Source organism: Macaca fascicularis, chromosome 1, assembly GCF_037993035.2.
Source record: "Macaca fascicularis isolate 582-1 chromosome 1, T2T-MFA8v1.1".
NCBI classification, from domain to species: domain Eukaryota; kingdom Metazoa; phylum Chordata; class Mammalia; order Primates; family Cercopithecidae; genus Macaca; species Macaca fascicularis.
In genome coordinates, this window is record NC_088375.1 from 754,963 (window position 1) to 768,429 (window position 13,467).

The following is a 13,467-nucleotide window of genomic DNA, read 5'->3' on the forward strand; positions in this document are numbered from 1 at the left end:
ACCCACAAAGATCAGAAAAGAAAAAGAAGGGCATTAAATGACAGTAAAGGGATCAATTCAAAAAGAGGTACCAACTATTCTAAATATAGATGCACCAAATACAGTAGCATCCAGATTCATAAAGCCAGTTTATAGGAGACCTACAAGGAAAGTTAGACTCCCACACAATAATGGTGGGAGACTTTGAAACCCAACTGTCAATATGAAACAGACCAACAAGACAGAAATTTAACAAGGATATTCAGGATTTGAACTCTGCTCCAGATCAAGCGGACCTAATAGACATCTACAGAACTCTCCACCCCAAATCAAAAGAATATAAACTCTTCTCAGTGCCATGTGGTGCTTATTCTAAAATCGACCATAATTGGAAGTGAAACACTCCTCTACAAATACAAAGGAATGAAAATTATAAGAAACAAGGGCAACTGTTATAATTGCCCTTGTCAGTGCAATCAAGTTAGAACTCAGGATTCAGAAACTCACTCAAACCACACAGTTTCATGGATATTAAACAACCCGCCCCTCAGTGACTCCTGGTAAATAACAAAATTAATGCACAAATCGAGAAATTATTTGTAACCAATGAGAACAAAGAGAAAACTTGTCAGAACCACTGGGACACAGCTAAAGCATTGTTAAAAGGGAAATTTGTAGCAATAAATGCCAACATCAGAAAGCTGGAAAGATCTCAAATTGACACCCTGACACCACAATTAAAAGAACTAGAGGAGCAAGAGCAAACAAATCCAGAAGTTAGCAGAAGACAAGAAGTAACTAAGATCATGGCAGAACTGAAGGAGATAGAGACACAAAAATCTCTTTAAAAAATCAACGAATCCAGAAGCTAGTTTTTTTGAAAAAATTAACAAAATGGATAGACCACAGGCTACACTAATAAAGAAGAAAGGAGAGAAGAATCAAATAGACACAATAAAAAATGATAAAGAGGATATCACCAATGGACCCACAGAAACAGAAATTACCTTCAGAGGACACTATAAACACCTCTATATAAACGAACTAGAAAACCTAGAAGAAATGGATAAATTCCTGGACACATACAATCTCCCAAGACTAAGCCAGGAAAAGGTCAAATCACTGATTGAACCAATAGCAAGTTCTGAAATGGAGGCAGTAATTAATAGCCTACCAACAAAAAAAGCCCAGCACCAGACAGACGTATTCACGGCCAAATTCTACCAGAAGTATAAAGAGGAGTTGGCACCCACCATTTCTTCTGAAACTATTCCAAAGAATTGAAAAGGAGGGACTCCTTCCTAACACATTTGATGAGCCCAGCATCATCTTGCTAACACAACATGGCAGAGACAAAACAAAAAAAGAAAAAACTTCAAGCCAGTATCTCAGATGAACATTGATGTCAAAATCCTCAATAAAATACTAGCAAACTGAATCCAGCAGCACATAAAAAAGCTTATACACCCCAATCGTGTTGGCTTCATCTCTGGGATGCAAGGCTGGTTCAATATATGCAAATCAATAAATGTAACCCATCACATAAACAGAACCAAAGGCAAAAACCATATGATTATCTCAATAGATGCAGAAAATTCCTTTGATAAAATTCAACATTACTTCATATAAACTAGGTATTGATGAAACATATCTCAAAATTGTAAGTGCTATTTGTGACAAAGCCATAGGCAATATTATATTGAATCACAAAAGCTGGAAGCATTCCCGTTGAACATCAGCACAAGACAAGTATGCCCTCTCTCACCACTCCTATTCAATACAGTTTTGGAAGTTCTGGCCAGGGCAATCAGGCAATATATTTTTAAAAAGTATTCAAATAAAAAGAGAGGAAGTCAAATTGTCTTTTTACAGATGACATGATTCTATATTTAGAAAACCCCATAGTCCCAGCCCAAAAACACCTTAAGCTGACAAGCAACTTCAGTAAAATCTCAGGATAAAATATTAATGTGCAAAAATCACAAGCATTCTTATACACCAACAATAGTCAAACAGATGGCCAGATAATGAATTAACTACCATTCTCAATTGCTACAAAGAGAATAAAATAATTAGGAATACAGCTAACAAGGGATGTGAAGGACTTCTCAAGGAGAACTACAAACCACTGCTCAAGGAAATAAGAGAGGACACAAAGAAATGGAAAAACATTCCATCCTTATGGATAGGAAGAATCAATATCATGTAAATGGCCATACCACCCAAAGTAATTTAGAGGTTTAATGTTATTCCCTTCAAACTACAATTGACATTCTTCACAGAATTAGAAAATACTTCTTTAAATTTTATACGGAACCAAAAGAGAGCCTGTATAGCTAAACAAAAAGAACAAACATAGAGGCATCATGGTACTTGACTTCAAACTATACTACAAGGCTACAGTAACCAAAAGAGCATGGTGCTGGTAACAAAACAGACATATAGACCAATGGAACAAAACAGAGAATTCAGAAATAACACCACATACCTACAGCCATCTAATTTTTTACAAACATGACAAAAACAAGCCTTTTCAATAAATATTGCTGGGAAAACGGGCTAGCCATATGCAGAAAACTGAAACTAGACCCCCTCTCCTTACACATTATACAAAAATTAACTCAAGATGGATTAACGACTTAAATATAAAACCCAAAACCATAAAATCACTAGAAGAAAACCTAAGCAATACCATTCAGGACATAGTCATGGTAAAACACTTCATGACAAAAACACCAAAAGCAACTGCAACAAGCCCAAAATTGACAAATGGGATCTAATTAAACTGAAGAGCTTCTGCACAGCAGAATAAATAAACTAGCATCAGAATGAAGAGGAAACCTACAGAACGGGAGAAAAATTTGCAATTTACCCATCTCACAAAGATCTAATATCCAGAATCTATAAGGAACACAAACTTACAAAACCAAACAACCTCATCTAAAAGTGGCCAAAGGATATGTACAGACACTTCTCAAAAGAAGACATTTATGCAGGCAACAAACATGAAAAAAAGCTCATCATCACTGATTATTAGAGAAACACAAATCACAATGAGACACCACCTCACATCAGTCAGAATGGTGATTATTAAAAAGTCAAGAAACATAATCAAGGAAAGTAACAACCCCATCTTTCAGGTTATAGGAAGAATCATAGGTCTAACTTCTGCTGCCATCTAACGCCACATTATAAAGTCTATTTAAAGTATGAAGTGGGTTATATTTAGTTAGCTATCAAAAAGAGTGAGATTTCATTATATCTTTGTAAGCCCTTTGGTGAGTTGCCTGTGATGCATATTACATTCTCCTATAATACCTACTCAATAATTAAATTGTTTTATTTTCTTCTAAATTTATTAAGAGGATTCTTTGGTTTTGAGGAGAGTTTGTTTTTAAGCACATGTCTCTGGCAAAGTCCCAAAAAAGGAAGTTGCACAAGTACATGTTATGGAGTACTAGGAGGTGAAAATGCTGTAAAAATAAAACAAGATAGGAAAACAAAATTCATTATGTTTTGAAATTTTAAATGGAGTTTTCTGAGAAAGCATATTTGAGGGGTTGATAGTTGAACATTACTCGCAGGGCAGGAGATGGAGAGCTGCTAGACCACCTAGTTTTCACTCTATAGCAGAGGAGAAGATCAAGTGCAAATAGTAACCTGTGTGTGAGTTAAAGAAAAAAAAGTCAACGATACATGTTAAAGCATAGTAAGGAAGGTTTTACTCAAAAGCATTGTGAGACAATATACAGGAATAATCCAGGGTTGTTGCAGAACAATATAAAAATCTAGGAAGCAGTTTTGCATGCAAAACTCAGTTATTGCTTGTGAAAAGTCAATTGTTGCTTTGCTTGAGTTTATAAATTATTCGGTAAAAACAACCTCAGGAAAACAGGACATACAACAGAGATAAAAGAAAATACATCAACCAGCAACCCTAAAAATGGGCCAACCAGTCTGATAACATCTTGAAGGTGTACAGAAGGTCACAAAGCATTGACCAAGAAAGCAATAATTAGTTGCCTTTTTGAGACTGTACACATTTTACAATAATGTTTTTATTATTTCCCCTAATTTATCTTAAAAAATCCTGAACCACAGGCACAACTCAGAAAGGCAATCTTTGAATGCTAGTTTAAAGGCTCCTCTAGGTTGTTGGCTTCTCAAATAAAGCTAACTTTTTTTTTTTTTTTTTTTTTTTTTTTAATCACCAAAGCCTGTCTCTTCAGTTTGTGGCTTTCAGACTACAAGTGGTCCAGACCTAAGTTTGGCTAAAAGAGTAGTGTAAAGTGAAAATAAAATTCTAAGCCCCCAACTGACCGATGAATCTTCCTCTCAGCCAAGGACATTCCAAACTGAACTTCAAATTGTAGTTCAGGCCATAGTGGAAAGAGGGTGGAGGCTGAATATGCCTCCTCCCTTATAATCTTCTCACTTTAGAATTCAGGTACCACTGACTAACATCAACCATTAAAATAGATATCCTTCTACAATAAAAACAGTAAAACATTGGTGTCATAAATTGAGTATGATACAAAAAAATGTAAAAATACTCCTTGTTGATGGATTTGAAGAATCAATACTGTTAAAATGTCTATACTACACAAAGTAATTTACAGATTCAAACTAATCTCTATCAAAATAAAAGTAACATTCTTCAAAAAATAGAAAAAACTCTAAAATGCATATGGAATCCTGAAAGACCTAGAATACCCAAAGCAATCTTGAGCATACTAAAGAGCTATAGTAACTGAAACAGCATAATACTGACATTAAAAACAAACATATAGACTAATAGCATGGAGGAGAGAACCAGGAAACAAATCCATACAGGGAAGTAATTTTTGACAAAGATACCAAGAACATATATTGGGAAAATACAGTCTGAATTTTCCCAATATTCAGAAATGGTGCTGGGAAAACTGAATAATCTTATGAAGAAGAATGAAACTAGACACCTATTTCTTGGCTTATACAAAAATCAAAATGTTTTAAAGCCTTTAAGATATCAAACTATGAAGCTACTAACAGAAAACATTGGGGAAACTCCCCAGGACATTGGAGTGGGCAAAGATTTCTTGAGCAATTCGCTGCAGGCACAGTCAATCAAAGCAAAGGTGGATAAATGGAATCAAATTAAGTTAAAAAGTATCTGAAGCACAAAGAAAACAATCAACAAAGTAAAGAGACAATCCACGGAATGGGAGAAACTATTTTAAAACCACACATCTAAGAAGAAATTAGTAGCCAGAATATATAAGGGGCTCAAACAACTCTATAGGAAAAAGTCTAATAATCCATTTTTTAAACGGGCAAAAGAAGGGAATAGACTTTCGCCAAAGAAGACACACAAATGGCAACCTGGTATATGAAAAGTAAAAAATACTATACTTAAAAAGTTAAAAATATTATAGGATTTTCATATGATCCGACAATGTCACTTCTGGGTACATACTCCAAAAATTTGTAAAGAGACTCCAGTCCTCAGGGTGCTCCCGTCCTCAGGCGGCTCCAGTCCTCAGGGGGGCGCTCCAGCACCCGCGACCCGCCTTCCTCCATCTGAGTCCCTGGTTAGGCGCTCTCCGTCCCTGCGTCCCCTCGCCTGCCTCTCCTCTCCTCTTCCGCAGTCGCACCAGCAGGGCGCCAAGGCGCGAGGAGCCCCGCCGGGAAGGAAGCATTTGAAGTCAGGGTTCAGCGCCGCGTCCGGAAGCACAGGACGTGCGACCTTCAGCCTTTGCGCCCACCTGGGCGCCACCAGCCCCGCAGAAGTAGCTGGGAATGGAGCTGTGCCGCTCCAGAGACGTCTCCTTCCGCCTCACCGCGGAGCAAATTCTGTGCAGCCTAAGAGAATAAACGCATGCGAAAGAGAGGGCGTTTCAGACGCCAGTTTCCAACCGACAGATCCACCTTGTACTTCTCTGATGCCATTCACGGGCATTTCTCCTCGAAGGACTTCATCTATAACATCCTCATCATTAAAAAAAAGACAGGCCTTGTGTACTCTTGGGCAGGTTCAGTTGGTCTGAACGTTTTCTGAAAGAATGTGATGAGAAAATTCGAGAATAGCATGAAGAACTCGAGCACAAAACTGGCAGAACAGGGTGATGAATTTGTGAAGTTCACGCTTGGTGAAATAATGTGTCGCTCTGGCGCTGGCCCTTCCGTTTCATGACTCACACATTCTGCATTTGCCGCTGCTTTATTCCTTGCTGACTTATTGCAAAGGATCCCAATTTTGACATGACACAATGCCAGGATCCCTCGGTAAGTACAGGTTTTTGCAAGCTTTTGTCAATGGCACCCACTCGTAGGCCGTAGCAACTGGTTTTGGAAATTTCCCCGATTTCAGCAGCACTTGAATGTGGACCTTTGCTACCTGTAACTAATATAGTTTGGTTTCTTATATTAGTATGTTTGAAAAGGATTAAAGGAGGTATTCTAAAACATGTCCTTCGCTGGTTGTGTAAATAAAACTAGAATGACAATGCAGAGGAAGTTAGTGTGATTTTAATTGTGTGCTACAACCAGGACATAACCAGTTATTAAAAATTGAGACTGTAATCCCAGGACAATCTGAAGCAAATAGCCTACAGCGCTTCTTGAGAAATAGTGAAGGAGGAAACCATTTCTGTATTCCAGGACTTCTTGAGCGTTCAGAATGGGTTTACGATTTTTTAAGAACTTTATTTATTCTATCAGTCTTTTAAACACATGTGTATTGCTGCATTTTCTCCAGTATATTATTGTTTTACCTCCTTGGTAGTACTGGAATTTAGTTGAAAGAAAAAAACATTTACTCCCCCACATAAAGAAAGAAAAATCCGGGAGTATTTAACAAAAAAATGTGGGTTTTGTTATCTCTAGAGGCAAAGAACAAAGAACATACATTCAGGTTATGTGCACACAGACTTCTCCTGATCTCTAATACCTTATTATTTTATTTTTATATTTTAATTTTTATTTTTGAAATGGAGTCTTGCTCAGTCGCCCAGGCTGTAGTGCCGTGGCGTGATCTCAGCTCACTGCAATCTCCACCTCTCAAGTTGAAGTGTTTCTCCTGTCTTAACCTCCCGAGTAGCTGGGATTACAGGCCTGTGCCACCACGCTGGCAAAGTTTTGTGTTTTGAGTTGAGACAGGGTTTCACCATATTGGTCAGGCTAGTCTCAAACTCCTAACCTCAAGTGATCTGCCCGCCTTGGCCTCCCAAAGTGCTAAGATTACAGGCATGAGGATCCGTACATGGCCTGCGATATTTTATTTTAAGCTGGTGATGGGTGCATTGGTGTTTAATTTGTCTTATACATTATCTTCCACTGAAATATTTCTGAAGATACAAAATAGCTATCATTCTAATTCAGGCTATGAACAATTTAAGAAAAACAATACAATTATCTCAGTAAAAGCAGGATATCATTCAATACAATTCACTGAACATTTATTGAACGAAGCATTGGTAAAAGAGATAAAATGGGATTTTTCTAATGTGCTGAATCTATCTACCTAAACCTCAAACAAACACTATATCTAATGGAGAACCATAATCGCTAAAGGCTTAAGGTACTCATTAATATTATTCTTTGGCATTTTATCAATGTATATTTTAATGACGTAAGGAAGAATAGATTAACTTGGAACTAGATCTAAAGTTATTCAGCCATTCTATATAATATTTTTCTATGCAATAAGGAATGCAAAAATAAAAATAGCATTCTTGGATTCAAGGTCTATAAGCAACAATTAACATATTTCTATATATTAACAAGAAATAGAAGAAGTAATACACACAATATTCCATACAGTAGAGCAACAAAATATAAAATACCCATGAACATTGCTATTTTATAATAATAACTTTTACGGAAAATATATGCAGTAGTTTTAAGGGATAGAAAACATCTTAAGGAACATACAAATAGAATTAGAATTATGTAGGGAACCTCAAGATGTTAAAAGTGCCAGTTCTACCCAAGCATATCTTGGTTTGATGATGGAGCAGAAGGAAGAGTGAAGATAAGCCATAGAAGAGAAATGATATTAGCCCTAAAATGCCCTGACTGCCATTCTCTAGCTCTGCTACTTAGGTCAATTTACTTAAGCTTCTGACCTCAGTTTCACATGTAAAAAAATGACAATATAATTAAAGATATTATATAGTAATATATACATGTGTCTAACAGAGATATCTGACGTACACAATGGTTGTAGGTGTCATTTGAATTTACGAAGTGTTTTTTTCTTTTTTTTCCCACGGTGCCAGTTATACAGAAAACACTTGGTGTGTGTCACCTCGTCATGTGAGAGAGAGGGAGAAGTTTCCGAAAGTTCCCAGTGATCTACAGGGAAGGGGACATAATTATCTTTGTAGTATTTTCAAGAAAAGGAAGCTAATTCGGCTTCGTGTCCTAGGAGAGGAGATAGAAGGAAATACAAACTTTGATAATTAAGGACAAGGGAATGGATTCCCCAAGGGCTAAAAATATAAGTTTTTGTCTTTTCATTCATTTGTCAATAACCATAAATATTCCAACTGTATATTAGGTGTGTTTTTCTTGATGGTGGAAACAGAAAAACATGTAAGATATTCATATGTTTTTGCCTTTTTAGGAACCTACATTCTTATTGAAAATAAACACTATTCAGATCAGTACTAAAAGGTAAGTTAACCAAGCGCAAGCAAGATTACGTATAAGCTAGTGCCGAAATTACTGCTTAACGTGGTGATGATTGATTTCATTTCTTACGTCATTTTTGATCGAGAATTTTATGAATTTTATTATATTTTATCTGCACAATATTACTTTGAGAAATGTGGTACAACCTGAGGCAGAAGGTTACCTGCCCCAGCTTATCAATATGAAAGATTGGATCAAATCTATTGTTTTTGTTTTTTCATGTCCTGACATTCTAGATTTGCAGAAGATTTTGATAGTGAATGGGAGTCAGAGGAGAAAAGTAGCAGATGAAAACAGGACACGATTTGAAAGTTTTGGCCACATTTTCTTTTCTGAGAATTCCTAAATCAAAAATCCAGTATCAAAAATACTCCAAAATCAGAATCTTTTTGAGTGCTGATATAAGACTGTGTCACTCTTGCTTTCTGATGGTTCAGTGTACACAAACGTTCTCCCTTATGCAAAATTACTTTAAAATATGGCATAAAATTACCTTCAGGCTATGTGTATAAGGGATACTGTGGGTCTTGGGAAATAGCCCACTTCTTCTGTGACTTCCCTTCCCTACTAATACTCTCATGCAGTGACACATCAATGTTTGAAGAGGTTCTTTTCATTTGCTGTATAGTAATGATTGTTTTCCTTGTTACAATCATCATTGCTTCCTATGCTCGAGTTGACTGTCATTCACATGGGATCTGAAGAGGGTCATCGCAAAGCTTTTACTACCTGTTCCTCTCACCTCATGGTGGTGGGAATGTACTATGGAGCAGGTTTGTTCATGTACATATGGCCCACATCTGATCGCTCCCCTATGCAGGACAAGATGGTGTCTGTATTCTACACCATCCTCACTCCCATGCTGAATCCCCTCATCTACAGCCTCCGCAACAAGGAGGTGACCAGGGCATTCAGGAAAGTGTTAGGAAAGGGCAAGTCTGGAGAGTGAGTACTTTATAAACTTTATGCTTTGTTGGCTGCTAAATTCTTTTAAATGTCCCTTTTTTCCATTAAGTCTTCAAAATAACTTTCATTTTGTACATAAATTTGTAATAACATATATATGAGCAGCTTTATTATTTATTCCAGATAAACTATTTTAAATATTTCTTATATTCAATTCAGTTGTTACTACAATATAAGGCATTTTCAATATTGACATTAAAGGTTTTTTAAAATTTTTTTATTTAAATACGTTTTTGGGGAACAGATGGTGTTTGGTAACATGAATAAGTTATTTAGTGCTGATTTCTGAGATTTCTGAGATTTTGGTTCACCCATCACCCAAGTAGCGTTTGCTGTACTCAATGTGTGTTCTTTAATCCCTCTCTACCCACACCTTTTCCTCCAAGTCCCCAAAGTCCAATGTATCATTCTTATGCCTTGATGTCTCATAACTTAGCTCCCAGATATGAGTGAGAATATACAATGTCTGATTTTCCATTTCTTTGTTACTTCGCTTAGAATAATAGTCTCCTGTTCTATCCTGGTTTTTGCAAAATGCTATTTTTTTCCATTTTTTGGCTGATAGTATTCCATGGTGTGTATATACCACCTTTTCTTTATTCACTTGTTGATTGATGGGGTTTTGGGTTGGTTCCATATTTCTACAATTGCAAATTTTGCTGCTATAATCATGTGTGTGCAAGTATTTTTTTTTGTAAAATGACTTATTTTCCTCTGGGTATACACCTATTAGTGGTATTTCTGGATCAAATGGTAAATCTACCTTTAGTCGTTTATGGAACCTTCACAGTGTTTTCCATCTTCACAGGGTTTTCCATAGTGGTCGTACTAGTTTATATTCCCACCAAGAGTGTAAAAGTGTTCCCTTTTCAGCACATCCTGCCAACATTTATTTTTTGTTTGATTTTTTTATTTTGGCCATTCTTGCAGAACTGAGGTGGTGTCACATTGTGGTTTTGATTTGTATTTTCCTGATAATTAGTGATATCCAGCATTTTTCCATGTACTTGTTGGTCATTTGTATATCTTCTTTTGAGAATGGTCTGTTCATGTCCCTTAGCCCACTTTTTGATGGAATTGTTTGGTTTTTTTTCTTGCTGATTTGTTTGAGTTCTTTGTAGATTCTGGTAATTATTCCTTTGTCAAATGTATATATTGTGAAGATTTTCTCCCACTCTGTGGGCTGTCTGTATCTCTCCTGATTATATCTTTTGCTGTGCAGAAGCTTTTTAGTTTAAGTCACATATCTTTATTTTTGTTTTTGTTACATTTGCTTTTGGGTACTTGGTCATGAAGTCTTCTCCAAGCCAATGTCTACAAGGGTGTTTTTGATGTTATCTTCTATAATCTTTATGGTATCAGGTCTTAGGTGTAAGTCCTTAATCTATCTTGAGTTGATTTTTGTATAAGGTGAGAGATGAGGATCCAGTTTCATTCTCCCATATGTGGCTTTTCAATTATTCCTGCACCATTTGTTGAATACCTTGTCCTTTCCCCACTTTATGTTTTGGTTTGCTTTGTTGAAGAACAGTTAGCTGTATTTGACTTTATTTCTGGGTTCTCTATTGAGTTCCACTGATCTATGTGCTTATTTTTATACCAGTACCATGCTGTTTTGATGGCTATTGCTTTATAGTATAGTCTGAAGTCAGTTAATATGATGTCTCCAGATTTGTCCTTTTACTTAATCTTGCTTTGGCTATGCATGCTCTTTTTTGGCTCCATATTCATTTCAGGATTTTTTTCTTCTAGTTCTGTGAAGATTGATGGTGGCATTTTGATGGGAATTTCATGGAATTTATAGATTTCTTTTGGAAGTATTGTCATTTTCACACTACTGATTCTACCATCCCTGGGCATGAGATGTGTTTCCATTTGTGTGTGTTGTCAATGATTTCTTTCAGCTGTGTTTTGTAATGTTCACTGTAGAGGTCTTTCACGTCCTTAGTTAGGTATATTCCTAAGGTTTTTTGTTCTTGTTGTTGTTGTTTGTGCAGCTATTGTAAAAGGGGTTAAGTTCTTGATTTGATTCTCAGCTTGTTCGCTGTTGGTGTACAGCAGAACTACTGATTTGTGTACATTAATTTGGTATCCTGAAACTTTGCTGAATTTATTTACCAGTTCTAGGAGCTTTCGGGATGTGTATTTAGGGTTTTCTAGGTATACAATTATATCATCAGCAAACAGCAACAGTTCTACTTCCTTTTAACCAATTTGAGTGCCCTTTATATCTTTCTCTTGTCTGATTGCTCTAGGTAGGACTTGCATTAGTATGTTGAATAGAAGTGGTGAAAGTGGGCATCCTTTTCTTGTTCCAGTTCTCAGGGGAAATGCTTTCAACTTTTTTCCATTTGGTATAATGTTGGCTGTGTATTTGTCATAGATAGCTTTGATTATCGTAAAGTATGTCTCTTCTATGCTAATTTTGCTTAGGGTGTTAATTGTAAAGGGATACTGGATTGTGTCAGAATTTTTTGTGTCTATTGAGATAGATGATCATGTGATATTTGTTTTTAATTCTGTTTACATGGTGTATCACATGTATTGACTGACTTATGTTAAACCATCCCTCCATTCCTGGTATGAAACCTACTTGATCATGGTGGATTATCTTTTTGATATGCTGTTGGATTTGGTTTGGCCATATTTTTGAAGATTTTTGCATCTATATTCATCAGGGATATTGCTCTGTAGTTTTCTGTTGTGTGCACCCCTGCTTTTGGTATTAGAGTGATAGTGACTTTATAGAATAATTTAGAGAGGATTCCCTCTTTATCTTCTGGAATAGTGTCAATAGGATTTTTACTAATTCTTCTTTGAATGGCTGACAGAATTCAGCTGTGAATCAGGTCCTGGACTTTTTTTTTTTGTAGGCAGTTTTTTTTTTTCTTAATTACCATTTCAATCTTGCTGCTTGTTATTGGTCTGTTCAGAGATTCTATATCTTCTTTGTTTTAGCTAGAATGGTTATATATTTCCAAGAATTTATCCATCTCCTCTAGGCTTTCCAGTTTATTTACATTAAGGTGTTATAGTAGCCTTGAATACTCTTTTGTATTTCTGTGGAATCAGTTCTTATATCTCCCATTTCATTTCTAATTGAGCTTATTTGGATCTTCTCTCTTCTTTCTTCGTTAATTTTACTAATGGTCCATCAGTTTTATTTATCTTTTCAAAGAACCAGCTGCTTGTTTCATTTATCTTTTGTATTGTGTTTTGGTTTCAATTTCATTTAGTTCTGCTCTGCTCATTGTTATTTCTTTTCTTCTGCTGGGTTTGGGTTTGGATTGTTCTTGTATACGCAGTTCCATGAGGTGTGACTTTAGATGGTCTATTTGTGCTCTCTCAGACTTTTTGATGTAGGCATTTAATGGTATGAACTTTCCTCTTAGCACTGCTTTTGCTGTATCACAGAGGTTTAGATAGGTTGTGTCACTATTATCATTTAAGCTACATAATTTTTAGTTTCCATCTCTATTTCATTGTCAACACAGCGATCTTTCAGGAGCAGGTTATTTAATTTCAATGTATTTGCATGTTTTTTAGTGTTCTTTTGGGAGTTGATTCCAATTTTATTCCACTGTGTTCTGAGAGAGTACTTGATACAGTTTCTGTTTTCTTAAATTTACTGAGATTGCTTTGTGTCCTATCATATGGTCTTAGAGAATGTTCCATGTGCTGATGAATAGAATGTATATTCTATAGTTGTTGGGTAGAATATTCTGTAAATAGGCTGGGCACGGTGGCTCACGCCTGTAATACCAACACTTTGGAAGGCCAAGTTGGGCAGGTCAGCTGAGGTTAGGCGTTCGAGAACAGCCTGGCCAACATGGGGAAACCTCATCTCCG

The 13,467-nt window shown here is 36.3% G+C and overlaps 1 long non-coding RNA gene across 1 annotated transcript; it reads left to right on the plus strand.

Annotated features, from left to right (window-relative positions):
* The first annotated feature begins 5,579 nt into the window (after positions 1–5,579).
* Positions 5,580–8,633, plus strand: LOC135968461 (uncharacterized). Its single transcript, XR_010583288.2, has 2 exons — positions 5,580–6,243; positions 8,585–8,633. It is a non-coding gene; the product is annotated as an uncharacterized lncRNA (long non-coding RNA).
* The last annotated feature ends 4,834 nt before the right edge of the window (positions 8,634–13,467 follow it).